The sequence below is a fragment of the Mytilus californianus genome, unplaced genomic scaffold (assembly GCF_021869535.1).
Source record: "Mytilus californianus isolate M0D057914Y unplaced genomic scaffold, xbMytCali1.0.p SCAF_19, whole genome shotgun sequence".
Taxonomy (NCBI): domain Eukaryota; kingdom Metazoa; phylum Mollusca; class Bivalvia; order Mytilida; family Mytilidae; genus Mytilus; species Mytilus californianus.
In genome coordinates, this window is record NW_026262667.1 from 4,255,935 (window position 1) to 4,260,644 (window position 4,710).

General features: G+C 37.1%; 1 non-coding gene across 1 annotated transcript; it reads left to right on the forward strand.

Annotated features, from left to right (window-relative positions):
- The first annotated feature begins 606 nt into the window (after positions 1–606).
- LOC127727281 (5S ribosomal RNA) lies at positions 607–725 on the forward strand. Its single transcript, XR_007993852.1, has one exon. It is a non-coding gene; the product is annotated as a 5S ribosomal RNA (ribosomal RNA).
- The last annotated feature ends 3,985 nt before the right edge of the window (positions 726–4,710 follow it).

Consider the following 4,710-nt stretch of genomic DNA (forward strand, 5'->3'; position numbering starts at 1 on the left):
GTCAGGACTCCAGCTAAGTCACCAAAGAAGAAAGCTGCAGCTTAACCAAAGAAAGTAGCTACTCATCCAAAATACACCGAGATGGTAGGGAAAGCTATCTCTGCATTGAAAGCAGCTAAACCAAAAGCAAAGAAACCAGCTACCAAGAAACCTGCTGCAAAACCCGCTGCCAAATCTGCAAAGAAAGCCACAAAATCACCAAAAAAGACCAAGGCTGCAGCTAAACCAAAGAAGGCAAAGACCCCAAAGAAGAAGTAAATGGAGGAAGCATATGATGCTTTTTAAGCTTAAACAGCCCTTTTAAGGGCTACCAAAATTTCTCAAAAAGAGTCTGAAATTGTTGCATGGTATATAACTTGGTTACAAATAAAATCAAGCTCGTCCCCATATTCCATATCTGTCTTTCTATTCTTGCATTTTTTTGTCTTCTCTAAAGTGCATGTGAACTTGTTAAGTTTTACTATCTTCCACTCTGGATCGTGTAGTTTATATATATTTTTATACCTGATAATTTTCTTATTTTTATACCAATTCTGTCAAGAAATGCTAAATACACGACTTTCGGCGGTTCCTAACTTTATATATTAAATTTTTTGGCACTTTAGTGTCTACGACCATATCACGTTGAAAACACCGGTTCTCGTCCGATCACCGAAGGTAGGCAACGTCGATCTCGGTTAGTACTTGGATGGGTGACCGCCTGGGAATACCGGGTGTTGTAGACATTTTCTTCTTTTATTTTTTTACTTTTAATTTTTCACTTCTCCCAAACATACGTTCTATCTTTTTTATTTCTTTATATGGATGTCTGGGGTTGTAACATTTAATATAATATATCTAACTTTTGAAGGAAACAGAAAATATATCATTCATAATTTTATTTTTTCATTACCAACCTGGTGCAATCTTTTAAACTATTTTTAAAAATAAATGCAAGTCCAGTAATGCACACGTCGGGCCATATATAAACTTGAGAATTTCACTCTTTTCACATGCATGTGGCTCAAAAACTTAAAACGAAAATCTTAAAAATACTGTTATCCGCCATTTTTGTCCTTTGATGTCGTCTCTTCCTTTTTGACCAGGGCTTATATGATTCACAACATTTCTGAAAGGATTGTGATTATCAAATATTCATTACAGCAAAAACAAATAAAAAACAATAAACACTAATTAAAGCTTGTAAAACTCAAGCAAAAAAGTCAACTATTTGAAACTTTTTCCAACTCAGTCAAGGAAGTCCCGGTTTCGAATTTTGTCATCTTGGTGTGCTTTCATATCCAAGGCAAAATTTAAATTTCTGTGAAGTCTCTTTATTTCTACGTATATCTGAAAACAAAAACATATTTAGAAATGATTTAACTTCAAATACATACCATTTTTATAGCACAATCTAGTTTTTGTGAAATAATACAACACGTTTTCTGATGAAGAATCGCACGAGTGAAATTGACAAGTTGCAAATTAATCGTAAATATTTCTTCACTTGTGATATTTTGTTTAAATTTAATCACATATTCTGAAAGAAAATTCCTGCTGAACATTTTCGTATATGATTTATATATCAAAAAGTACAATTTATTTGAAACAAATGGTTAAAAATTGTCGAACAAGCACACAGAAATTCTTGTCGATTTGTTTGAAATTGAATGTCATGAAAGTTTAAGGGTGCTCTCGTCGAGGTCCGCGTTATGAGATTAAGTACCCGCAAACCGCAATTTTGCACATCATCATCAATCCATTATCACAATCAATCCACAGTCACGTCTCAGTCATTACAACTGAACGGACGTGCTGGGTCAGCTCTCCTTTACCCGCTATCTTCGATGAGGGTTTACTGTTAGATGGATCAACGACTTACTACTTTCGATGACAAAAACCAAATCCAACGCTGTACAGACTACGTTAGGCTATAATCCGCGAAGGGCTAATTCCCGCGTCAACATACACTCCAAAACCCATTATGGATGGGGGAGTGGTATGCCGAGTGACGTCCGAGGGCTGTATCCTAGGTGTTAGATGATGGACCACCGTTTCACTGTCTCACGACTTTGGTCCTGATCATGCTTCCTGTCATCGTTAATACAACGTCCGAGACTCATCTACCAGTACTCCATCATCGAGGTTAGCGGGCTGCCAAGCTGACCATTCTGGCCCTGAAAGCAGCCGTTGTGAAGACATAACATCAAAATAGTCAACAAAAGAAAACCAAAACAACTTACAAAACCAAGATGGCGGCCTACCAAAATGGCGTCCACCACCTGTTCCTGACCGATGGCACAAAATTATTTAAACACTCACCAAACGCCTTCGGTCACCGAGCCGACCGTTCGAGGGATGTATATCCAGTCAAGGTCGTAAAACACTTCCAGTAGTTGCACATCATATTTATTTGTCGTTCAACTCGCACACATCTTTCAACAACCAAAGTCGCAAAATGTCTGATGCACCAGTAGTAGTCAAGACTCCAGCTAAGTCACCAAAGAAGAAAGCTGCAGCTAAACCAAAGAAAGTAGCTACTCATCCAAAATACAGCGAGATGGTAGGGAAAGCTATCTCTGCATTGAAAGAGCGCGGGGGCTCTAGCCGTCAAGCCATCCTTAAGTACATCATAGCAAACTTCAATGTTGGTAGCGATGCAAAAACAGTCAACACTCACTTGAAGTTAGCTTTGAAATCAGGAGTGAAGAGCAATAGCTTGAAACAGTCGAAGGGTACCGGCGCTTCTGGAAGTTTTAAGATAGGTGAAGTGGCTAAACCAGCTAAGAAGCCAGCAAAGAAAGCAGTTAAGCCTAAAGCCGCTAAACCAAAGAAGGCAAAGACACCTAAAAAGATGCCACAAAGAAACCTGCAGCAAAGAAAATATATTTTTTTCATAACCAACCGGGTGAAATCTTTTAAACTATTTTTAAAAATAAATGCAAGTCCAGTAATGCACACGTCGGGCCATATATAAACTTGAGAATTTCACTCTTTTCACATGCATGTGGCTTAAAAACTTAAAACGAAAATCTTAAAAATACTGTTATCCGCCTTTTTTGTCCTTTGAACTCGTCTCTTTCTTTTTGACCAGGGCTTATATGATTCACAACATTTCTGAAAGGATTGTGATTATCAAATATTCATTACAGCAAAAACACATAAAAAACAATAAATACTAACTAAAGCTTGTAAAACTCAAGCAAAAAAGTCAACTATTTGAAACTTTTTCCAACTCAGTCAAGGAAGTCCCGGTTTCGAATTTTGTCATCTTGGTGTGCTTTCATATCCAAGGCAAAATTTAAATTTCTGTGAAGTCTCTTTATTTCTACGTATATCTGAAAACAAAAACATATTTAGAAATGATTTTAATTCAAATACATACCATTTTTATAGCACATTCTAGTTTTTGTGAAATAATACAACACGTTTTCTGATGAAGAATCGCACGAGTGAAATTGCCAAGTTGCACATTAATCGTAAATATTTCTTCACTTGTGATATTTTGTTTAAATTTAATCACATATTCTCAAAAAACAATTCCTGCTGAACATTTTCCTATATGATTTTTATATCAAAAAGTACAATTTATTTGAAACAAATGGTTAAAACTTGTCGAACAAGCACACAGAAATTCTTGTCGATTTGTTTGAAATAGATTGTCATGAAAGTTTAAGGGTGCTCTCGTCGAGGTCCGCGTTATGCGATTAACTACCCGCAAACCGCAATTTTGCACATCATTGTTATTTGTCGTTCAACTCGCACACATCTTTCAACAACCAAAGTCGCAAAATGTCTGATGCACCAGTAGTAGTCAAGACTCCAGCTCAGTCACCAAAGAAGAAAGCTGCAGATAAACCAAAGAAAGTAGCTACTCATCCAAAATACAGCGAGATGGTAGGGAAAGCTATCTCTGCATTGATAGAGCGCGGGAGCTCTAGCCGTCAAGCCATCCTTAAGTACATCATAGCAAACTTCAATGTTGGTAGCGATGCAAAAACAGTCAACACTCACTTGAAGTTAGCTTTGAAATCAGGAGTGAAGAGCAATAGCTTGAAACAGTCGAAGGGTACCGGCGCTTCTGGAAGTTTTAAGATAGGTGAAGTGGCTAAACCAGCTAAGAAGCCAGCAAAGAAAGCAGTTAAGCCTAAAGCCGCTAAACCAAAGAAGGCAAAGACACCTAAAAAGACTGCCACAAAGAAACCTGCAGCAAAGAAACCAGCTGGTGAAAAGAAAGCAGCTAAACCAAAAGCAAAGAAACCAGCTACCAAGAAACCTGCTGCAAAACCCGCTGCCAAATCTGCAAAGAAAGCCACAAAATCACCAAAAAAGACCAAGGCTGCAGCTAAACCAAAGAAGGCAAAGACCCCAAAGAAGAAGTAAATGGAGGAAGCATATGATGCTTTTTAAGCTTAAACAGCCCTTTTAAGTGCTACCAAAATTTCTCAAAAAGAGTCTGAAATTGTTGCATGGTATATAACTTGGTTACAAATAAAATCAAGCTCGTCCCCATATTCCATATCTGTCTTTCTATTCTTGCATTTTTTTGTCTTCTCTAAAGTGCATGTGAACTTGTTAAGTTTTACTATCTTCCACTCTGGATAGTGTAGTTTATATATATTTTTATACCTGATAATTTTCTTATTTTTATACCAATTCTGTCAAGAAATGCTAAATACACGACTTTCGGCGGTTCCTAACTTTATATATTAAATTTTTTGGCACTTTAGT